Raw genomic sequence first — 25,157 nt, 5'->3', positions numbered from 1 at the left:
ACCAGTCCATTCTGAAGGAGATCAATCCTGGGTGTTCTTTGGAAGGAATGATGCTAAAGCTGAAACTCCAGTACTTTGGCCAGCTCATGTGAAGAGTTGACTCATTGGAAAAGACTCTGATGCTGGGAGGGATTGGGGGCAGGAGGAAAAGGGGACAACAGAGGATGAGATGGCTGGATGGCATCACCGACTCAATGGATGTGGGTTTGGGTGAACTCCGGGAGTTGGTGATGGACAGGGTGGCCTGGCGTGCTGAAATTCATAGGGTTGCAAAGAGTCGGACATGACTGAGCAATTGAACTGAACTGAACTGAGTACATAACTGTTTTAATTTGATCCCCTCTGAGGTTCACTACGAAATATATTGTGGAGCAGAAGCACTGTGTTCAGAAAATGGAGTTTAGTGTGCTTGTGAAATCATCAAGTGAAGACATCCAATGCATTTTTGACAAGATGGGTCTAATGTATAGGCCAAATTGAAGCCAATGATTTAGAAGTTATCAGCATATAGATAGCAATCAAAACCATCCCTGGAAATAAGATCTTGCAGTAGTGTATTCAAATTGAGGTAATGGTTTTAGGGCAGAAGCCTCTGGAAGAAAAGACTACAGAGGCTACAAAAGTTTATGACTTAAAAAAAAAATGGCTTCCTGAAAATCAAGGAATATAGTTATATCAATTAGGTATTTCCCAATAATGTTGCAAAATGAACATCCCAAACATACAATATTTTTTCTCTTGCACAAGAGTCCAGAGTTTAACTGGGTCAATCATGCTTTAGGTTGTAGAGTAACTGGGCCTGGCTTTAAGCTTTGTATTGACCTTATGTTTGCTCACATGTTTCCACATTCACCTTGGATCAGCAGATTCCCAGCATCCTGCTGCTGCTGCTGCTAAGTCGCTTCAGTCGTGTCCGACTCTGTGCGACCCCATAGACGGCAGCCCTCCAGGCTCCTCCATCCATGGGATTCTCCAGGCAAGAGTACTGGAGTGGAGTGCCATTGCCTTCTCCGGATTCCCAGCACACATACTTCTTAATGCAGATGACTGGGAATAAGAACCAAGCCAAGCTCAGGTGCATAATCTTTGCTTAGTCCATATCTAGTACTATCACATTGGGCAAAATGGACATATAACTGAACATAACATCAACTGGTGTAGCTGTATGCTCTATCAACAGTGGGAATTGAAGAGAAATAAACATTTGCTTAAAAATAAATGCAAACTATGAAAAGACCTTACCAAGAAGGAAAATTTAACAGTGTTGATTTCTGCTGAAAGATCAAGTAGGTGATATCTGAACAGTACCCATAGAATTTAGGAACTAAGGGGTATTTTGGGTATTTAATGAAACTGGTCTTATTAAAATGTCTGGCATAAGACCCAGGTTTCAGATATTAGAGAGAATTAAAAGCAAAAAAGCAAAAACAAACAAAGAAAACAGTAAAGCAAATGTAAATAAAGGTTCAAAAAAATTTGGCTATGAAAGAGAAAAGGGAAAAATGACTACAGTAGTTTGTGGTAGTCAAGAGTTGGAAGAGGTTTTGTTTATTTAATTTTGTCTGTTTTTAAAATGAAAGAGGATTAGGTTTGCTTAAATGTTGGCATCAGGAAGCCAGTAGAGATCAAAGTTAAAGATCCAAGAAAGAGGTGGTAATGTGGTGAGGACCCTAAAAAAAGACAAGAGGGTGTAATACAGGACCCAGGAAAATAAAGAAGATTTAGGCAGAAACTGACTTTCTTCCTCCATTACACTGAATCAGAAGAATGGAAGGAGAGTGTGACTCTAGCAGAGGTCATATTTAGAAACTATACACTAATAATTTTAGAAGAGACAAGAGAAAACATGAAATTGTTTAAATGATCTAGAAAACTTAGAAGAAAAACACCTAAAATGTTTGAAGGCAGGGGAAAATTAGGGAGTTAAGAGAAAGACTGGCATTTCAGAGGAGGAAATATATAAGAACAAATTTTCTCTCATGTTGTACAAAACTGAGATCCAGAATAAACACAGAAGAATTAGAATTAAGAAAGGGAAGAGATCCTTCCTCCCTCATAGGTTTAAAGGATAACACTAGAGGTGAACACATTGAATGAAGCAACATTTAATTAATTAAGATATTCCACTTCACAATGATATTTTTAGTAACATAAATATTAATGTCATCTTCCAGAACGTATTTCAGAAAAAAATGGAGGAAGGCTTAATTTAAAATTAAAAAAGAGAAGTAACTGGGTTATACATGAATTGCACTAAAAAATCTAAAAAGATAAATAATTGCTGAGTCCAGTACGACAGTCTCTTTACCATCTCCTTAGCAAGAATCCAAAGAAATTCCTTTATTTCGCAGGATTCTTCTTAAAAAATAGAAGGCAATATGAAAAACATGATTTGTGGTAATATCTGTATCATTGTTTCTCAGTTGGTTCTACAGAAATAATCTAATGTCATCATTATACTTATATCTACCACCTCAGACCAGGCAACATGCAGTGGAACATTTTCAGCATATTGTTGGAAACCAACGGAATTAGAAAATATGAACAGAAAATTTTAGCAATAACATTTTGATTTCCAAAATAAAAGCATAGCCATGAGTAATATACCGTATTTTCTCTCAAATTTAAAATCAAATATTAGAAGTAAACAAGACTAAAAATTCTAATACATAATATAGTTTACATTGGAAAAAAGTACCCAGGAGTAAAAAGCCACTGAAGGACTTAATATTATAAAATAATGCATAATTTTTTGACTTGTATATAAGAATTAGAGCAAGTGATATGTGCTCTTTGCTCTGTTTATAAATAAATACTCATTTTAAGCAACCATTCTGAGAATTTGATAGGCTTCAAAATCTTATTTTAATATTCTTAGCAATCCAACAACCATCCCTCCAAAAGCCACCAAGGAATCTGAAGACTCCAAAATACTGTTCTGAATTCACCTTCACAAAAACAAACAAACAAACACCTTTTTAGAGATAAATCAGTCACCCATGATTAGGCATCAAAAATATGTATGGCCAAGCACAACAGAAGACACAAAAATTATATTATTTGATGCACTGAAATAATCTAATATTTCACATGAAAGAAAGAGAAGGATGCCCTGACTGGCTAGTGATGTTTGTAAAAAGTCATGTTTTGATAGCAAACAAAAAAGAAATAGAAAAAGAAGAAAGAAAGAAAAACAGTCAACAGAGCAATAGAAAGAAATAATGACTCTGACATTGTAGTGATATGAGGTCTTTAAAAACAATCATTTAGGCACAATCCAAACAGGTTTCTGTGTGTGTGTGTATTTATGCTGCTGCTAAGTCGCTTCAGTCATGTCCGACTCTGTGCGACCCCATAGACGGCAGCCCACCAGGCTCCCCCGTCCCTGGGATTCTTCAGGCAAGAACACTGGAGTGGGTTGCCATTTCCCTCTCCAGTACATGAAAGTGAAAAGTGAAAGTGAAGTCTCTCAGTCGTGTCCGACTCTTAGTGACCCCATGGACTGCAGCCTACCAGGCTCCTCCATCCATGGGATTTTCCAGGCAAGAGTACTGGAGTGGGTTGCCATTGCTTTTACCCATTTCCCTTGTTCCTTACAGAACTGGTCTAATTGTAGAACAGCATTATACTTAATACTGTATTTATATGTAGATATTACTGGGGTATAAGCATTAGCTTCATCTAGGTGACAAAATTTTTTATTTGTCAAATGTTTGAGGAACACCAGAGTTTCATTGTAGACTTCTGTATTATATTCCACATTTACTGAACCAGATTCTGTAGGTTGGAGGTCAGAACTCCTCATTTTTAACAAAAAATCTCAGGTAATTCTTGTGAACTCTAAAGTCTGAGAACCACAAACCTATAGTACCTCAGCTGTAGGACAATTGTAGAACTATAATTATCTACAAATATGGAGAAAATCCTGTTTTCTGGCATCTGCTAATAAATTGATGGTTTCTCTCTGGCATTTTCAGAGTATGGAACATTATTGCAAAAGAACATTTCTAAAATACTTGCCTTAAAAAAGAAAGACAGACATACATGGAGTGTTGAGTATCCCTACACATGAGAGGCAATGTTCTAAGAACTTAAGATTTTTTTTTTAATGAACATGTACTGTCGAGTTAAGAAAAGGAAACATAGTTATAAGCATTAATAGTGAAGGGGTTATAGAAGAACTTTCTAAAGGTTACCTGGGGAGATAAAAAGTAAGGTGTCAATCTAACTGGGAGAAGTCAAGCTAGGAAAAGCTTCGTAAATGAAGTGGAACAGAATAATCTTTAAAAATGAGCAGATGTTTGACAGATATACAATGCAGACACAAGCAAAGCTTTCTACCTCATTAAAGTATCAAAGATACTATTAAAAATAGATGTTGTTTTTGCTCAGAATTCAGCCTGAAGTCCATTACTAAAGAACTTTTGAGAAAAATTATGATCTGATATTTAGGAAATATTTTTTCATCAGTATTCATCATCTACAGCATTTACCACAACTCAAACATGAGCAAGTGTAGAATGAATAAACACTTAAGTATATTAAAGCTGCTTTAGGAAGTATCACTATTGAATAAAACTAGTGGAGGTGATGGAATTCCAGTTGAGCTATTTCAAATCCTAAAGATGATGCTGTGAAAGTGCTGCACTCAATATGTCACCAAATTTGGAAACCTCAGCAGGGGCCACAGGACTGCAAAAGGTCAGTTTTCATTCCGATGAAAGAAAAGCAATGCCAAAGAATGTCAAACTATCACACTATTGTACTCATCTCACAGGCTAGCAAAGTAATGCTCAAAATTCTTCAAGCCAGGCTTCAACAGTATGTGAACCCAGAACTTCCAGATATTCAAGCTGGATTTAGAAAAGGCAGAGGAACCAGAGATCAAATTACCAACATCCATTGGATCATAGACAAAACCAGAAAATTCCAGAAAACATCTACTTCTGGTGGCTCAGATAGTAAAGCATCTGACTACAACGTGGGAGACCCAGGTTTGATCCCGGGGTTGGGAAGATACTCTGGAGAAGGAAATGGCAACCCACTCCAATACTCTTGCCTCGAAAATCCCACGGGTGGAGGAGCATGGTAGGCTACAGCCCATGGGGTCACAAAGAGTCAGACATGACTGAGCAAATTCACTTTCATTTCTTTCTGCTTCATTGACTACGTTAAAGCCTTTGATTGTGTGGATCACAACAAACTCTGGAAAATTCTTCAAGAGATGGGAAAAGCAGACCACCTTACCTGCCTCCTGAGATAATTATGTGCAGGTCAAAAAGCAACAGTTAGAACCAGACATCAAACGACTGATTCCAAGCTGAGAAAGGAGTACACCAAGGCTGCATATTGCCACTCCGCTTATTTAACTTATGTACAATACATCACGTAAAATACTAGGCTGGTTGAAGCGCAAGCCAGAATCAAGATTGCCGGGAGAAATATCAATAACCTCAGATATGCAGATGACACCACCCTCATAGCAGAAAGCAAAGAAGAACTAAAAAGCCTCTTGATAAAAGTGAAAGAGGAGAATGAAAAAGTTGGCTTAAAACTCAAACATTCAATAAACTAAGATCATGGCATCCAGTCCCATCTCTTCATGGCAAATAGTTGGGGAAACAATGGAAACAGTGACAGACTTTATTTTGGGGGGCTCCAAAATCACTGCAGATGGTGACTGCAGCCATGAAATTAAAAGATGCTTGCTCTTTGGAAGAAAAGCTATGACCAACCTAGACAGCATATTAAAAAGCAGAGACATTACATTGCCAACAAAGATCTGTACAGTCAGAGCTATGGTTTTTCCAGTAGTCATGTATGGATGTGAGAGTTGAACCATAAAGAAGGCTGAGTGCCAAAGAATTGATGCTTTTGAACTGTGGTGTTGAGAAGACTCTTGAGAGTCCCTTGGACTGCAAGGAGATCAAACCAATCTATGGGAAATCAGTCCTGAATGCTCATTGGAAAGATTGATGCTGATGGTGAAGCTCCAATACTTTGGTCACCTGATGTGAAGAACTGACTCACTGAAAAAGACCCTGATGCTTGGAAGATTAAAGGCAGGATGAGAAGGGGATGACAGAGGATGAGATGGTTGGATGGCATCACCAACTCAATGGACATGAGTTTGAGCAAGCTTCAGGAGTTGGTGATGGACAGAGAAGCCTGGTGTGGTGCAGTCCATGGGGTAGCAAAGAGTCAGACATGACTGTGCAATTGAACTGAACTGAACTGATATAAAAGCTGAGTAGAAGCTTTAATGAATCAAATAATGGACAATAACTGGTTTTAAAAAATACATTTCACATATTCAAAAATGATCAATATTGTCATACGCTTGAGCAAAATACTTCCTTGAACAACAGCAGCACTAAAAGGAGACAGAAAGTAAAGAAAGAAACAAATTATGCACACTTGCTATATGTCAGTTATTTGTTGTGACTTTTCAACATTCAATCAATGAACTACCAGAAAGAGAGGAATTTTTATTGCAACTGCAACCTTTCAAATGACAAGGATTAACATTTGAGCACATTTTTACTATGACTAATAAAATCATTTAAACTAGTAGTAATGGCAATCTCCTCTTTACAATTGGTCACTTTGCTATAGTAAAAATGAATTAAAAAATTCTCAGTCTGTTGATGTCAGACATAGGTAGCATTTTATAAAAACCTTCTATTTCAAATACCCCTAAAAATCACTGTACTAATAGACAACATTTTTGGTGATTTGGTCATGCTATAAATGACTATTCTGTAATGCAAACAGGAAACCATCTGTGTTTATGAAATAAGCATGGTGGTATTCTCAGCCATGGCCTAAATAACATCCAAAGTCCAGTGAACTTCTAAGAACTCCCATGAATTTATATGGCTTTTTTACAAGATATATATGTCTTAGCAGAAATCTAGCGCTCAAAGAACCTATGAAAAGATTGGGATGAAAACATATATTTAATTTTCTCTCCTAAATACTTAAAGGGAGTTTTTATAGAACACTAATAGCAAAATGAAGTCAAAATGAAATTATTATGAGAGATGTTAAAAGATGATTTGGAGAGTACAATCCTGCCAATTTGTAGCAATATTTCTTATCAGCAATTATCTAGACATGCTGTTTAAAATCTAGTTAATTTCCACATTTTTGAAATTACAACATCCTCTCATACCTAATATTTATTTTTAACTTCATTAAATTCTCCCAACACATTTAAAAATATTCAATTAAATCACAGTCTTTCTTGGAACCACTGCTTCTAGGGAAAAATACAAAGTAGAGATTTCTTGATCTACTATTTTCTCCTCTTTGGCCATATGTTTTGCTACTTTATAGGCTTCCCAGGTAGCACTAGTGGTAAAGAACCTGCCTGCCCAAGGCAGGAGACCTAGTATATACTCTGTCATATATTAGATTTCTCTCAGTTACTTAAACCAGTCATACTCTTGTAAATGTCCCTGGCATACAGTATTCAATTAACATTGAATCTACTTGTATAAAAGCACTCATCACACAATTTGGGGTTATCTTTTCATCTATTTTCCCCACTTATATTAGAAGCCTCTTGAAGGAAGGAAAAATCTGATTTATTTACTCTACAATGCTTACCACACAGGAGATGTATTTCTGTTTTCTCTCCTTCTCTCTCTCCCTTCTTTCTTCTTTCCTTCCACTAACAAATACAGTATATAATAAATAAAGGAAAAGATATTAATCACATTATTTCTCTCCACTTCTAGCAGAAGATCTACTTTTAGCTCAACTTCATAGATTGTTTACAGGAAACAGTCCTTTTTCATATCTGGAAGCTGTTTTCCCTGAAGAACAAGTAACATTGACAAGGCCATAATTAGGCAAGTGAAAGAGAAAAGGCCCTGCCTGACTAGCTTAATCATTTAAATTACACCTAGAAAATAGATGACAGGCAATATAGCAAACTTACTTTCATATGTATTTTCCTCAATTTAGGAAATGAAGCCACTCACAGTTATAAGAATTGAGTAAATTTCTCAGTAATACATATCTACTAAGTGCCAGAATTTAGATTTAAATCTATGTCTACATATACCTATGGTATATTTTGTTCATATATGCCAGAAATCAACATAATATTATAAAGCAATTATCCTCCAATTAAAAATAAATAAATTTTTTTACAGAGTTAAAATAGAGTTACCATGCTGCTGCTGTGTTGCTTTAGTTGTGTCCAACTCTGTGCGACCCCATAGACGGCAGCCCACCAGGTTCCCCCGTCCCTGGGATTCTCCAGGCAAGAACACTGGAGTGGGTTGCCATTTCCTTCTCCAATGCAGGAAAGTGAAAAGTGAAAGTGAAGTCTCTCAGTCGTATCTGACTCTTCGAGATCCCATGGACTGCAGCCCACCAGGCTCCTCCGTCCATGGGATTTTCCAGGCAAGAGTACTGGAGTGGGGTGCCATTGCCTTCTCTGAGAGTTACCATAGGACCCTACAATTCTACTCTCAGTTATATACCCAAAAGAACTAAAAATATATTCATTGAAAAATGTGTACACATACATTCATGACACTACTATTCACTGTAGCCATAAAGTGGGAACAGCCTAAATGCCCTTCAACTGATAAATGAATAAATAAAATGTAGTATATCCATACAATGAAATATTATTCAGCAATAAAAAGTACTGATATATGCTAAAACATGGATGGACCTTGAAAGCATTATGCTTAGTAAAAGAAGCCAGCTAGAAAAGGACACATTGTGTGATTCCATTTCTATGAAATGTCCAGTATAGGCAAAGTCATAGAGACAGACTATTTCCTAACTAAGTGGTTAGGAAATGGGAGGAACAATTAAGAGTTGTATTTGGGAGTGATGAAATTGTTCTAGAATTCAGTAAATGTGATGGTTGCACAGATAATGAGTACAATAAAAACAACAAAAAAGATTGTATACTTTTAAAAGGTGAATTTTATCATATGATATTGCTTATATGTGGAATCTAAAAAAATAACCAAATGAAATTACAAAACAGTATTAGAGTCACAGATGTAGAAAACAAACTTGTGGTTACAAGTTGGGGGAAACAGTGGAGGGATAAATTGAGAGACTGAGATTGATGTATACATACTACTATATATTCCCTGGTGGCTCAGAGGTTAAAGCATCTGCCTCCAATGTGGGAGACCTGGGTTCAATCCCTGGGTTGGGAAGATCCCCTGGAGAAGGAAATGGCAACCCACTCCAGTACTCTTGCCTGGAGAATCCCATGGATGGAGATCCCTGGTAGGCTACAGTCCTTGGGGTCACAAAGAGTCGGACACGACTGAGCGACTTCACTCACTCACTCACTCATATACAAAATAGATAACTGAAACAGTTCCCTCTACTGTTAGCAGAGGAAAGTCTACTTAAGACTCAATAATGACCTATAAGGAAAAGGGATCTAAAAAAGACTGAATATATGTACATGCATAACTGATACACTTTGCAGTACAGCAGAAACTAATACAACATTGTAAATCAACTATACGCCAATAAAATTTATTTTTTAAAAAGATGAATTTTCTGTAATAAATATATCTCAATTTTTTAAAACTATGTTGTTGAACATCTAGTACTATATTCTTTCCTGCACAAGCAGACATGCTATATATTATATTGAAAAGCTGTAACAAACAATGAAAGTGAGAGAGTTTTTTAGCACTTAAATTTTATCAAAACAACTTAGTGCCAAATTTAATTGAAATATTTTACAATCCCAATAATAGCCAAAAATATTTTACATATAAAGTAAAAAATCTATAGGGAAATATCAAATTTATATTTTATGATGTCATTGGTGCATAGTTGCAAATAATTTATATTATTTTTTTAATAGTGGTTTCATTTAGAAACAAAAACATCTTCTAAAAGTATTTGAAAGACTGATAATACTCAGTACAAGGGAGGAAGAAAAGCAAAAATGTTAGTCACTCAGTCACATTCGACTCTTTGCTACACCATGGACTAACTGTGGCCCACCAGTTTCCTCTGATCATGGAATTCTCCAGGCAAGAATACTGGTGTGGGTAGCCATCCCACTTCTCCAAGGGATTTTTCCAACCCAGGGATCAACCCGGGTCTTCTGCATTGCAGGAGGATTCTTTACCTTCCGAGCCACTTGAGGGAAGCCCATAAGGGAGGATATGCAACAGAGAACATTCTTATTCATGTTACTAAGATTATAAATTGCTATAATGTCTTTGAAGAACAATTTGGAAATACTGATACTCTACAAAAGATGTAACTTTTTGCTAGGAATTTCACTCTAGAAATGTATTAGCGAAGTATTCTAAGGAATGTACAAAAGTACATGTAGAATGGTATTCTTTTGGCATTCTATAAAAAATAATTACAAATAAAGCAAAGATCCAATAAGGGCGACATAAATAAACTGTGTTCCACGCAGAGGGACAGCATGCAAATATGAAAAAAAGATGTGTTAGCACTACAATGTGTGAAAATAAAAATTGGCCAAGAGAAAAAAAGTGATAGAGCACTATACATAATATGATGCATTTTGAAATCTTTTAAAATATATACAAAATATTAAGAATAGTCAGCTCTGTCAGTGGATTTAAAAGAATGAAAAGAGAATCATCATTAAAAATCATATACATATTAAAAATATAGTATGAGATTATTTTTAAGAACAATGTCCAATACATTTGACAATTTAGGTGGGCAAACTCCTAGACAAGTCCAACTTACAAAAAATATTAAATAATACATAGAAAATATGAATAGACATAAAGTAACTGAATTTTTCATAATATATAAAGTAACTGAACTTTTAGTTTAAAATATTGCCAGAGAAAATTTTCTAGTGCCAAATGTCTTCAATAGTTGATTCTACAGAAAATTAAAATGTATCATTCACAAACTCTTACCAGAATAAAAAAAGGTAATATATCTCATCTCATGAGTCCAACCAATGTAAATTTGACATCACCTTAGCCTGAAAAAAGTTATCTACAAAAAAAATCTGATACTTAAAGATGAACTTTTGAGAAATTTTCTTATGAGATAAAGAATGAGTCAATTAACATCATTTCTACTCACCACTGTCCTAGAGCTCTTAGTCAGCATAATAAGTTAAGATGTTTAATAAGTTACAAAGAATGGATAAGAGAAAAATAAACTCATTATTCTCAAATGAATTATTCCCAAAAGAGTCTCTCAGACTCTTTGCCATCTAAGCCACCAGGGAAAAGATTTGCAAATATTTTCTAAGCACTCAAATTCAAAATATATTAATATAAGGAACCACTTATTAATCAATAAACAAAAGACAGATAACAGTAAAGTGGACAAAATCTTTGAATGGTACTCTAAAGCATCATTGCCTTCCCAGGTGTCTCAGTGGCAGAGAGTCTGCCTGACAATGCAGGAGACAAAGGTTCGATCACTCAGTAAGGAAGGTCCCTGGAAAAGAAAATAGCAACCTATTCCAGTATTCTTTCCTGGGAAACCCCATAGACAGAGAAGTCTGACAGGATTACAGCCCATAGGGTCTAAAAGAGTCAGACATGACTTAGTGACTAAAAACCAATAAAACCAAAACACCATATTCAAACAGCCTATATATATAAATATATATAGGCCTTTAATAACATATTAATGAAAAATGAAAATTAAAACCATAATGAAACATCCATCTCCACACTTTCCCACCTACTATAATAGTTTAAGTTAAAAAGACTATTAAAACCAACTGAAGGTAAAGCTAATGAGTAACTTGGAATCTCACACACCAAAGGTTGAACTGGAAGTTGGCTCAACCCCTTGGGAAAATCTAGGAATTTCTACTAATCATTAGTCATTGATTCAGCAACTTAACCTTAGGTTCAGTTCAGTCACTGAGTCATGTCCAACTCTTTGTGACCCTATGGACTGCAGTACACCAGGCATTCCTGTCCATCGCCAACTCCCACAGTTTACTCAAACTCATGTCCATTGACTCGGTGATGTTATCCAGCCATCTCATCCTCTGTCATCCCCTTCGCCTACTGCCTTCAATCTTTCCCAGTATCAGGGTCTTTTCTAGAGAGTCAGTTCTTCTCATCAGGTAGCCAAAGTATTGGAGTTTCAGCTTCAGCGTCAGTCCTTCCAATGAATATTCAGGACTGATTTCCTCTAGGATGGACTGGCTGGATCTCCTTGCAGTGCAAGGGACTCTCAAGAGTCTTCTCCAACACCACAGTTCAAAAGCATCAATTTTTCGGTGCTCACATCCATATATGACTACTGCATAAATGCTTTAACTAGATGAACATTTGTGGGCAAAGTATTGTCTCTACTTTTTAATATGCTGTCTATGGTGGTCATAACTTTTCTTCCAAGGAGCAAGGCTTTTCATTTCATGGCTGCACTAACCATCTGCAGTGATCTTGGAGCCCCCCAAAATAAATTCTGACACCATTTCCACTGTTTCCCCATCAATTTCCCATGAAGTGATGGGACCAGATACCATGGTCTTAGTTTTCTGAATGTTGAGCTTTAAGCCAACCTTTTCACTCTCCTCTTTCACTTTCATCAAGAGGCTCTTTAGTTCTTCTTTGCTTTCTGCCTTAAGGGTGGTGCCATCTGCATATCTGAGGTTATTGATATTTCTCCCAGCAATCTTGATTCCAGCTTGGGCTTCATCCAGTCCAAAATTTTGCATGATGTACTCTGCATATAAGTTAAATAAGCATGGTGACAATATACAGCCTTGATGTACTCCTTTCCCAATTAGTAACCAGTCTGTTGTTTCATGTCCAGTTCTAACTGTTGCTTCTTGACCTGCATACAGATTTCTCAATAGGCAGGTAAAGGTGGTCTGCTATTCCCATCTTTTGAAGAATTTCTGCAGTTTGTTGTGATCCACAGAGTCAAAGGCTTTGGTATAATCAATAAAGTAGAAGTAGACGTTTTCCTGGAACTCTCTTGGTTTTTCAATTAACCAACAGATGTTGGTAATTTGATCTCTGGTTCCTCTGCATATTCTAAATCCAGCTTGAACATCTGGAAGTTCAAAGTTCACATACTGTTGAACCTTGGCTTGGAGAACTTTGAGAATTACTTTGCTAGCATGTGAGATAAATGCAATTGTGCGGTGGTTTGAGCATTCTTTGACATTGCCTTTCTTTGGGATTGGAATGAAAACTGACCTTTTCCAGTCCTGTGGCCACTGCTGAGGTTGCTGGCATATTGAGTGCAGCACTTTCACAGCATCATCTTTTAGGATTTGAAAGAGCTCAACTGGAATTCCATCACCTCCACCTGCTTTGTTCATAGTGATGCTTCTTAAGGCCCACTTGACTTCACATTCCAGGATGTCTGGCTCTAGGTTGATGATCACCATCATCATCATAACCATCATGATTATCTGGGTCATGAAGATCTTTTTGTATAGTTCTTCCGTGTATTCTTGCCACCTCTCAATATCTTCTGCTTCTGTTAGGTCTATAACATTTTTGTCCTTTATTGGGCCCATCTTTGCATGAAATATTCCCTTGGTATCTCTGATTTTCTTGAAGAGCTCTCTAGTCTTTCCCACTCTATTGTTTTCCTCAATTTCTTTACATGGATCACTGAGGAAGGCTTTCTTATCTCTCCTGCTATTCTTTGGAACTCTGCATTCAAATGGGTATATCTTTCCTTTTCTCCTTTGTCTTTCAAATCTCTTCTATTCACAGCTATTTGTAAGGCCTCCTCAGACAATCATTTTGCCTTTTTTGCATTTATTTTCCTTGGGGATGGTCTTGATCTCTGCCTCTTGACAATGTCGTAAACCTCTGTCCATAGTTCTGCAGGCAGTCTGTCTATCAGATCTAATCCCTTCCACTGTATAATCATAAGGGATTTGATTTAGGTCATACCTGAATGGTCTGATGATTTTCCCTACTTTCTTCAATTTAAGTCTGAATTTGGCAATAAGGAGTCGTGGTCTGTGCCACAGTCAACTCCCTGTCTTGTTTTTGCTGACTGTGTAGAACTTCTCCATTTTTGGTTGCAAAGAATATAATCAATGTGATTTTGGTATTGACCATCTGGTGATGGTCACATGTAAAGCCTTCTCTTGTGTTGTTGGAAGAGGGTGTTTGCTATGATCAGTGTATTCTCTTGGCAAAACTCTATTAGCCATTGACTTGCTTCATTTCGTACTCCAAGGCCAAATTTGCCTGTTACTCCAGGTATCTCTTGACATCCTACTTTTGCATTCCAGTCCCCTATTAATGAAAAGGACATCTTTTGGGGGTGTTAGTTCTAGAAAGTCTTGTAGCTCTTCATAGAACCATTCAACTGCAACTTCTTCAGCATTACTGGTTGGGGCACAGACTTGGATTGCTCTGATATTGAATGGTTTGCCTTGGAAACGAACAGAGATCATGCTGTTGTTTTTGAGACTGCATCGAAGTACTGCATTTTGGACTCTTGTTGACTATGACGGCTACTCCATTTCTTCTAAGGGATTCTTGATGACAGTAGTATATATAATGGTCATCTGAGTTAAATTCACCCATTCCAGTGTATTTTAGTTCACTGAATCCTAAAATGTCAATGTTCACTCTTGCCATCCCGTTTGACCACTTCCAATTTGCCTTGATTCATCGACCTAGCATTCCAGTTTCCTATGCAATATTGCTCTTTACAGCATCGGACTTTACTTCCATCACCAGGCACATCCACAATTGGGTGTTGTTTTTTCGCTGGCTCCATTTCTTTATTCTTTCTGAAGTTATTTCTCCAGTGATTTCCAGTAGCATATTGGGCACCTACCAACCTGGTGAGTTCATCTTTCAGTGTCCTATCTTTTTTGCCTTTTCATACTGTTCATTGGGTTCTCAAGGCAAGAATATTGAAATGGTTTGCCTTTCCCTTCTCCAGTTCACCACGTTTTTTCAGAACTCTCCACCATGACCCATCCATCTTGGGTTTTTTAGAGTTTTCTTTGCTGGGTCTTTCTGACTGCCACCCCATTGGTGCATAAAACTGATAGACAAAGAAGGGAAGCTTAGGGGAAAAAAATCTGTTGAAGTACAGGCTGTGCGGCAGCGATATGGTACAGAAGCGGCTTTGGGGAGATACCCCATGTCCAAGGGCAGAGAAGCCCCAGCAAGATGGTAGGTGCTGAAGCAGCGGTTGCGTCGCACTCAAGCAACTGTGAGGAGATACCCCACATCCAAGAACAAAGGAGAAGCCCCAGAAAGACAGTAGAAGGGGTGAAATCACGTTTAGAATCAAACCCCATACCCGCTAGAAACGGTCAGAGGGCTCAAACAAACCTTGTGCACACCAGGACCCAGAGACCCCACAAAGACTGAGACAGAACTGTGTTTGAGCATTCCCTGTGGAGGTATGGGTCAGCAGTGGACTGCTGCAGGGCCAACGGCTCTGGGTGCAGCAGACTTGGATATAGCATACGCCTTCTCAGAGGAGGTCGCCATTAACCCCACCATAGAGCCACCAGAACTTATACAGGACTGGGAAATAGTCTCTTGGAGGGCACAAACAGAACCTCATATGCACCAGGACTCAGTAGAAAGGAATAGCGACCCCACAAAAGACTGACCCAGACTTGCCCGTAAGTGTCCAGGAGTCTCTCGCAGAGGTGTGGGTTGGTGATGATCTGATGTGGGTTGGGGGCACTGAGTGTAGCATTGCATGCATGGGACCTTTTAAAGGAGGTCGCCATTATCTTCATTACCTCCAGCAAAGTTTGGCCCCAGGTAAATAACAGGGAGGTAACACAGCTCCATCCATCAAAAGAAAATTGCATTAAAGATTTACTGAACATGGCCCCCCCGCCCATCAGAACAAGACCTAATTTCCCCCTCAGTCAGTTTCTCCCATCAGGAAGCTTCCATAAGCCTCTTGCCCTTCTCCATCAGAAGGCAGACAGAATGAAAACCACAATCACAGGAAACTAATCTTAGGTATATCTTAGCAAAAAATGCATATACATACATGCACTACAAAAGGCATATAAAAGGATGTATGATTATAAGAAAACTATTACACAAAACTGAAAACAACCTAGACATCTAACAGGTAGAAGAGATAGGTCTGTGTTGGAGTACAATGGAATTTTACAGAACAACAAAAATGAATTATTATTACATTCAAAACATGGATATATCTCAACAAAAAGACTGAGCAAAAGAAATCTGATACAAAAAAAGTCACATATGGTATGATTCTGTCTATACAAATTTCAAAAACAGGCAGAACAATTCTATGGTCTTGAAGTTAGAATTAGTGATTACTTTTGTGAAAGAACAAGGTGGTAATGATTGCTGGAAGAGGCGGTTTTGGGTATTGACAAAGTTCTTTATTCAGAACTGAATCTTGATATCATGACTCTTTTCTGTGTGATTTGCTATATTTCTGTTATTCCAACAAAAGTTTTTTTTTTTTTTTTTTTAATGAAAGCAATGCAATGTTTTATTAAAAGTAGATGTCTTAGTTTCATCATCATACCAAATAATTTTGGGGGGAAAAAAGTGAGTTAATTTTCTAGCACCAAAAAATATCTTCATGACCCAGATAACCACGATGGTGTGATCACTCACACAGAGCCAGACATCCTGGAATGCAAAGTCAAGTGGGCCTTAGGAAACATTTCTATGAACAAAGCTAGTAGAGGTGATGGAATTCTAGTTGAGTTCTTTCAAATCCTGAAAGATGATGCTGTGAAAATGCTGCACTCAATATGCCAGCAAATTTGGAAAACTCAGCAGTGGCCACAGGACTGGAAAAGGTCAGTTTTCATTCCAATCCTAAAGAAAGGCAATGCCAAAGAATGTTCAAACTACCGCACAATTGCACTCATCTCACACACTAGCAAAGTAATGCTCAAAATTCTCCAAGCCAGGCTTCAGCAGTACATGAACCATGAACTTCCAGATGTTCAAGCTGAATTTAGAAAAGGCAGAGAGGAACCAGAGATCAAATTGCCAACATCTGTTGGATCATTGAAAAAGCAAGAGAGTTACAGGAAAACGTCTATTTCTGCTCCACTGACTACACCAAAGACTTTGACTATTGACTGTGTGCATCACAACAAACTGTGGAAAATTCTTCAAGAGATAGGAATACCAGACCACCAGACCTGCCTCTTGAGAAATCTGTATGCAGGTCAAGAAGCAACAGTTAGAACTGGACATGGAACAACAGACTGGTTCCAAATAGGAAAAGGGGTATGTCCAGGCTGTATATTGTCACTCTGTTTATTTAACTTATATGCAGAATACATCATGTGAAATGTTGGACTGGATGAAGCCCAAGCTGGAATCAAGATTGCCAGGAGAAATATCAATAACCTCAGATATGCAAATGACACCACCCTCGGCAGAATGTGTAGAAGAACTAAAGAGTCTCTTGATGAAAGTGAAAGAGGAGAGTGAAAAAGTTGGCTTAAAACTCAACATTCAGAAAACGAAGATCATGGCATCCGGTCCTGTCACTTCATGGCAAATAGAGGGAGAAACAATGGAAACAGTGAAAGACTTTATTTTGGGGGGCTCCAAAATCACTCCAGATGGTGGCTGCAGCCATAAAATTAAAAGATGCTTGCTCCTTGGAACGAAAGCTATGATCAATCTGGACAGGATATTAAAAAGCAGAGACGTTACTTTGCCAACAAAGTTCTATCTAGTCAAAGGTATGGTTTTTTTCAGTAGTCATGTATGGATTGTGAGAGTTTGACCATAAAGAAAGTTGAGTGCCAAAGAATTGATGCCTTTGAACTGTGGTGTTGGAGAAGACTCTTGAGAGTCCCTTGGACTGCAAGGAGATTCAAACAGTGTATCCTAAAGAAATCAGTTCTGAATATTCATTGGAAGGACTGATGCTGAAGCTGAAACTCCAACACTATGGCCACCTGATGAGAAAAACTGACTCACTAGAAAAGACCCTGATGTTGGGAAAGATTGAAAGCAGGAGGGGAAGGGGATGACAGAGGATGAGATGGTTGGATGGCATCACCAACCTAATGGACATGAGTTTGAATAAGCTCCAGGAGTTGGTGATGGACAGGGAAGCCTGGCGTGCTGCAGCCCATGGGGTCATAAAGAGTCGGACATGACTGAGCAACTGAACTGAACTGAAATGAACTGATGCTTTACAAACTCCCAGAGTCCATACCAATCAAAGGTTTTTTATTAAGTGAAGAGAAAGAGAATTCAATTTACCAGTATTTAGTTCATCACAGCTAAACTTATATATCTACATTATCCATGTAACTATACATTTATTCCTTCTTCTAAAATGGAGAATTAAGAATTACCTACTGATTTAGCATTTGTGTTACTCAATGTCCTAAGCATGCCTTATCTTGACAAACAATTGAGTGAGAGTTGCTGTGTCATGTCCAACTCTCTGTGACCCCATGGACTATGCTGCTGCAGCTGCCAAGTCGCTTCAGTCGTGTCTGACTCTGTGGGACCCCATGGACTGCAGCCTACCAGGCTTCTCCGTCCATGGGATTCTCCATGCAAGAACACTGGAGTGGGTTGCCATTTCCTTCTCAAATGCATGAAAGTGGAAAGTGAAAGTAAAGTCACTCAGTCGTGTCTGACTCTTAGTGACCCCATGGACTGCAGCCCACCAGGCTCCTCCATCCATGGGATTTTCTGGGCAACAGTACTGGAGTGGGGTGCCATTGCCTTCTCCCTCCCATGGACTATACAGTTGATGAAATTCTCTAGGCCAGAATACTGGAATCGGTAGCCTTTCCCTCTTCAGAGGATCTTCCCAATCCAGGGATTGAACCCAAGTCTCCTGCATTTTAGGTGGATTCTTTATCAGCTGAGCCACAAGGGAAGCCCAAGAATACTAGAGTGGGTAACCTATCCCTTCTCCAGTAGATCTTCCCAACCCAGGCATCAAATCAGGGTCTCCTGCATTGCAGGTGGATTCTTTACCAACTGAGCCATCAGGGAAGCCCTATCTTGACAAATTACTTATTAAAAGATTCTTTATCTGTCTTGCTGTATAAATCAACAAACCCAGCAATCATTGAAAAATTAAGAAGATTGACATAGCTTCTAGTTTTATTTCTTATTTCCAAGGTAGAAATATAAATCTGTAATCTTCTGACATCTTAAAAAGGTACTTAGTCTTAACCTTCTTTAAATTCATTTATTCAGAAATATACATCAGTGTCTTCACTGGGCCCAAAGAGGAATAAGGCATTGGCCCTGTCCTCAAGGGTTTACAATAGGGGTAACAAGCAAGTAAATAGTCAGTTATAATACAGTATTGTAAGTTCTATGGTTAGGATACCCACAGGTTATTATGAATGCACTGAATAAGAGTTAAAACTTAGCCTGGAAATTTTGGAAAGTCTTCCTTAAGATGGTGGCAGCTGACCTGAGCCTTAAAGAGGTGAGGCAAACAACTACATGGCAGACAAGGAGACAGAAAATGTCTGGCAGGAAATAGAATATGGAGAGGAAGTGGAGTTTGGGAAAATAGAGGAAGAATATATAAATAAGATGAAATACTAAAAGTTTAGTATGATTGGCACTGTGGAATATTGGAGATGGAAGAAACTGGAATGATGAGGAAATGAATTTATCGAAGTAAACAAGGACCACTTAAAAATGACATTAGGTCCTTAATTAAGAAAAAGACTTAAAGAACTTCAGGCAGTTTGTTATTTAAGAAAGAGAGAGAAAAAACTCTACCAAAAATTCTTCAGCAGAGGAGGTACCTGTTGAGATTGGTTTCAGAAAGAGAACTGATAGTGCAGAGAATGTGCTTGAGAAGACTACAGGACAGTGGGACTGAAGTAGGGGCTCTGAACTCTGAACATCCTCAGAATATCCTCATTTCCTACATAGGAAACAAAGGTTTAAAGAAATTAAGTAACTTGCCCTGAATCACACAGTTTGTAAGTGGCTGAGCTAGGTCTCAAGCAAAGCTCTGAATATTCTAAAATGTGTGCTTTCAAGGACCTTAGAAAATGCCTCTGAGGAAAAGAAATGAATGTGACAAACCCTAAGCACTTAGAGAATAGCAACAAACCAAACAATGTAGGAAAAGCAATGACAGAGTCAAGTCTACATCATCAAATCAAGTACAGGGGTGAGCAATTATCCAGTGAATTAAGGACCATCTGGATAATCCTGGCAAAAGCAGATTTAGTGTCTGAGTCATTCAGATAATTGTGCAAACAATGTGCCCTTCTCTGGCTGAGTAACCTGGTCATTAATATCTTCCATAGTACATTCTGCCCTGTGGCACTTTTGAAATGGACAACGGTAGCTCAGAAAGAATTAAGGTACTATTCACTTCATGGGAAAGCCACATAAATAATAATGGGATCTCAACAGACTGTGAGCGTATTTTACACATCCCCAAGAGAGGCATTTCACACAGAGATACATGATATACATAAGCCAAATCCCACTTCAAAGAAGGAAAAATTTCAGCAAAAGCACTCTCAATGCATGTTGTTATATTCAATTCTTTGCAGGTAGCAGAAAGTTTTATGGGCCTTAAAGCAATGAAAAATATCACTGCAAATAGATTTATAGATTAAATTACAGTAAGGTTATAAATTTCTGTATGTTCAACATAAAAAAAGAAAGGGGAAAATAACAGGGTGAGGAAAATTTTCAGTTTATATCAGATTTGTTATTATATGAAGAAACTATGAATACCTCAACAGAGAAATAGTCAAGTAAAATCCACAAATAAAAAAATACAAAGAGAAGATAAAGGTTTGAGAAGTGAAAATATGTCAAACTCATTCAGAATCATAGAGACACAACTCAAAGAATGATTAGATATATAATTTTGACTACAAAATAGTCACAGTTGTTTTAACCATAATACCAAGTGTTATGAGATTACAGCCAATCAGTTTAAACTGAGTATCAATTTGTGCATGTTTTTTTTTTGTTTTTTGTTTTTTTTTTGTAAGAGCAATTTTGGAAGTAGCATTTACAGTCTGGAAATATTTATACATTTGATCCAATAACATCTAAGAAGTTATAGTAAAGAAATGATCTGAAAGGTAAAGACTAATGAGTATCTACGTTCATTTCCGCAAGTGTGAAAAACGAAACTATCTAAAGGCTTTGTTACAAAAAAAAAAACGGCAGCCATAAAAGAACATGCTTAGTAAGAATATTAAATGAAATAAATGAATATTTATGGTGTGTTGTTATGCTAGAAAAAAGCTGAATGCCAAAATGCATATTCACTGTAAATTCAGATCTGTAAATTTAAAATATGTATGCATATTCATAAAAATAAAACTATAAGGTTGATAGTAGATCTCTGTGCATGATGATACTATCTTGATTTCCAATTTTTCTTGAATGATCCTGTATTTCCTTATAACTCTAAAAAGCTATAATTTAACATTTAAATTTAATACTAGATGAATATTCTTTCAAATACAATTTTATACAGCAAGTCATTTAGACAACCATAGTGAAATAATGCCCCATCCTCCATCTGCTATATTTCCAAGTTCATACAACTGGTATTTCCTGTTCTAAGGATTTGAACCCATGTATTCTTGCTCCAAAGCCAGTGCTCTTCAAGATACAAATTAAAAGCACAGTGAAAAATTCAAAGCAGAGTTGAATCAATAAGGAACATTAAAAATACATTATATCAATAATAATATTTGGCATCTCAGATTTAAGCAGAGAAACTTATACACAGGGATATTTGATAACTGCACTAATGGAGTCATGCAATGACAGATGAAACTGGTATTAAGGAAAACAGAAAAATACAAATTAGATTTAGAATAGAAATGAAATAAATTAAACTGAATAGATGGTGGGCATCTGGAAGTAGACAAAAGAAAAAAAAAATGATCACAAATCAGAAAAGCCTAGAAAACTGCAGTATCCTTTGCTAAAAGCCAGTTTAAGGATGAAGATTATTGATGGCGGAAAAGTGAAAAAAAAAATTTGTTTTCTCTAAATACATTATCATTACTATAAACAGTATTTCTTCTTCTAGTAGCTACTGTCTCAATTTCAAGGAGGAGATGGACAATATGGCAGAAATGTCAGATTAAAAGAGAATAAAATGAATGCACCACTAAAAAAAAATTGAAGACTGGCCTTGAGGAAGGACTTACTGATGACTTAAAGAGGATAAGTTCTAGATATGACACAGACCATGGCCAATTTATCATTAGAAATGGATGGACCTTGTTGATCTCTTTTTTAATAATGCATGTGGGATGGCATGTTTTGCGTGGAGAAATATGGATTATCTATTTTTCAACTTTGTCTCAAGGGGAAGAAGATATCAGAGAATCCATAGAATAATATGTACGTCTTCATAACCTCTACTGGAAAATAGAATCATTCTGTGGAAGAATATAGAAACGTCTCATGTCATTCATTCCTCCCCATGGAGAGAATAATGGAGTCAAAGAAGTTTCCAAAATTAGTTCCCATCACAGAGCCTTCTATCAATTAATAGATTACCCCAAACCACTGCTGCATTCATCCAAACAATTCCTTATGATGATATTTCCTCAGTAAGAATCTTTGAGCCTCCTTTGAACTGTGTTCATCTTGATGTATACACAAATTATGTATATATGGTCTTTTTCTACAAAGTACATACTAATTAGAAGACAAATCAGACATACAAATAATAAATAATTAAACCAATCAAATGATACTTAGTGTCTGAATAACTGAATAACCTTGGCCTATCTTGTTTTTCTTTAACTTTTTATTTTATATTGCCATGTAGCTGATTAACAATGCTGTGATAGTTTCAGGTGGGACAGCAAAGGGACTCAGCTACACATATCCATTCTCCCGCCAGTATGCCCTCCCATCCAACCTTGGCCTATACTGTTAGTGATAACAATATTGATCAAGTTTTGTTACCAGGACCAATAAACCATGGGACACTGAAGTATTCTATTTGATGGCAAACTGCTATGCAATTAATTCACAGTAGGTTTTCGAATGTTAGGGTTGAAATAGTGGATTTGGGAAAGATTTTAAACAAATTATTTCTGTCCTCAAAATCTTAGTTTACTCATCTAAGAAAATGGAAAGGTTATCACCAAAATTAAATAATTCCCGTCAATGGAGAAATAAATGCAAAGAAAGTCCATGTAGTGCAAACAGATTTGATATAAAACAACAGCAAAAGTTTAAATATCAAATCTATAAGTAAAATTTGTACAAAAAATATATCAAAATTACCTTCTGAGGTTCTAAAGGTCCCTGAGTTTCATATCCTATAAAATGTGTGGGTCAATTCCCCCAGATTCCAAATACTGTCAACTGCAACTTACCAAATAAATTTACCATTAAACAATCAAGATACAGACACAAGCATCCCAGATATGATTCATATTTATTTGATATGTATGCTACATTTCATGCTGATAAGCTACACTGTGAAGCTGAAAATGCAGGGAAATGGATGAAGATCAAACAGCACTCCAAGAATGTATTCAAAATAATATTTGGAAATATTGATCTTCATGGGCAACACAAAAATATTATTTTATGCAAGGTTTCCTCAGTCTGAGTGCATCTTCTCTGGCTTTTCCCCCAATGGAGAATTTGATTCCCTCTTTCCCCTCCCACTCAGTGTTTCCAGATTGCTTCAGAAGGCCAAGCCAGCCTGCTCAGCAGCCGGCAAACAGGGCTGGGTGTGCAGGAGCTATATATAGCTCCACCTTGGAGATATGCACACACAAGTATATGTACAAATGCCCATGCTGGATGGGGCATGAATAAATAGGAAGAGGTTACAGCTCCTCCCATCTTCCTTCTTCCCATCACCCGAATGTTTGAGTAATTTTCAAAGCAGGGTGTCATCAGACCCTGGTAGTGATGCAGCGTCCAATTTCTCTGCAATTCTTCTGCTTACTGATTCCAGCAATCTGACTCTAGCAGGAACCGGCACTGGGCCAACACCTACTACCCAGATGTGGTCAGCCAGGGAGGCTGCCTTGCAGCCCCTGGGAGCCATCCTGGCACAATTACTTAACTCTCTGGGAATCCCCCAGGATAAACCCATCTTTTAAAAACTAGGATAGACAACGCCACGCTAGGAGAGAAGAGGCCAAGCCTTCCCTGCCTCTCCCCTCCTCAAGTCTGCAGCAAATAGGGGAGAAGGACTGATGTCTTCTCAATGAAGATGTAATTAATTGGAAAATGCCCCTCGAGTTGCAGGTTTTTTCCCCAACCCCCCACTCCCCAAGGGCCAGGGAGAAAACAAGTCCCCTTTCCTCGCAGCGCAACCATTCCCAGTTTTTCAGGGTTGTGCTAGTCTAGAGACAAGGTAGGAGAGAGGAATCGAGCGGGTGCGGACAGGCGTGGGGAGGAGCAGACGCTCATCTCAGTTTAGGAAGACCTGGGTTACCGGCTGCTGACATGTCTGCTCCCCCAGACCCTCCCCCGCCCCGGGCGACTTGGCACCTCTTGGGCTCATCGCCCGCGGTGTCGGCCGCAGCCTCTGAGAGGAAAGTTGACCAGAGGAGACGGGGGCTCTGTCCCCTTTCCCAAGGCACTACCGCCTGCCCTGCCCGTCACCCCGGGCTCCCGGAGCCCGCACCCCTTCACCGACACTCCCTTCACCCAGCCCTTCCTGCCGTCCTTCTCAACGAGAGCTGCGGAGACCGCAGGAGATCTGGGGGTGACGAGGGCGGGGCGGGGCTGGGGGAAGGGGAAGGGAGGCAACAGCCGCAGGAAAATACGCATTCTTTATTCTGTCTGCAAAGAAGGGAAAGTCCTGCCTCCTACCTGTTCCCTGCTTCTGCTCGCCTCGGCGTGGCACAGCTGGACCATAACCTACAGGTTTCCCACTTCCGCCGCAAACACCTGGGAGCGCATCTCCCCACCCGGCGCCCCTACTCGCCTCGGCCGAGCCCACCCCAGCTACTTGACAGCAGAAGCCGGGCCTTTTAGAGCGGTTATTGGAGCGGCAAGGAAAGTGGGGCGGGCACTAGAGAGAAAGCCGCGTGTCTGATTGGGCAAACGGGATGTCACTCATCCCAGGACCAGGGCTTGCTGCGGAACAGGGTAGCTGCTGCTAGACCCAACCGCAAGGGTCTCTGCAGTCCCTGGAACCAAACCCTGCAGCCACTGGATCCGTGACCCCTAAGAGGGGGAAACTGGTTTGTTGACTTGTCATCTGAG

General features: G+C 38.4%; 1 protein-coding gene across 4 annotated transcripts in view; it reads right to left on the bottom strand.

Annotated features, from left to right (window-relative positions):
* The window catches only part of CNTN1 (contactin 1), a 405,010-nt gene extending 380,081 nt beyond the window's left edge, over positions 1-24,929 (bottom strand). For 2 of the 4 annotated variants that reach the window (XM_027542589.1, XM_027542591.1), the window contains exon 1: positions 24,762-24,909. The gene's annotated coding sequence lies outside the window, so the exon portion shown is untranslated. Of the gene's footprint in view, positions 1-24,761 lie in introns of all 4 variants that reach the window. The other 2 variants (XM_027542588.1, XM_027542590.1) reach the window with 2 other exon arrangements.
* Between the last annotated feature and the right edge of the window lie 228 nt (positions 24,930-25,157).

The sequence above is a fragment of the Bos indicus x Bos taurus genome, chromosome 5 (assembly GCF_003369695.1).
Source record: "Bos indicus x Bos taurus breed Angus x Brahman F1 hybrid chromosome 5, Bos_hybrid_MaternalHap_v2.0, whole genome shotgun sequence".
NCBI lineage: Eukaryota > Metazoa > Chordata > Mammalia > Artiodactyla > Bovidae > Bos > Bos indicus x Bos taurus.
Note: the sequence above shows the minus strand (reverse complement) of the source record. Positions and strands in the feature narration are given on the sequence as shown.